The following is a 364-nucleotide window of genomic DNA, read 5'->3' as shown; positions in this document are numbered from 1 at the left end:
ACAACCTAGCAGGAGTTCAAGTCCCCTTTCCTTCACATGGTTGCATAGGTCCTTTACTTTTTTCGAAGGAGGTGGTTCAGCCGAGTCATAGGGCATGTAAACTGACCCTACAACCAGGCTCATTTCCTCGCCTTGTCCCAGGCCCAGATCCACTTGTGCCACAGCCAGGTCTCCCTCACTAGCCTGTGAACAGAAGAAAGAGTCTAGTCCTTTAATAACAATACAAGATCTGATTGTTTCCTGAGCGTTTGCGTGATAGATTCTGCCGTAACCACTGAGGCCCTTAATGGCATTGTCCACTATCCATGGTTCTTGGATCAATGCTATGACAGTCTGCATCCCAGCTAATAGCCTGACTAGAGTA

Source organism: Diachasma alloeum, unplaced genomic scaffold (genome assembly GCF_001412515.2).
Source record: "Diachasma alloeum isolate Michigan unplaced genomic scaffold, Dall2.0 Dall_scaffold_00293, whole genome shotgun sequence".
Classification (NCBI taxonomy): Eukaryota; Metazoa; Arthropoda; class Insecta; order Hymenoptera; family Braconidae; genus Diachasma; species Diachasma alloeum.
The sequence above is the reverse complement of the archived record's forward strand: the minus strand, read 5'-3'. Positions refer to the sequence as shown.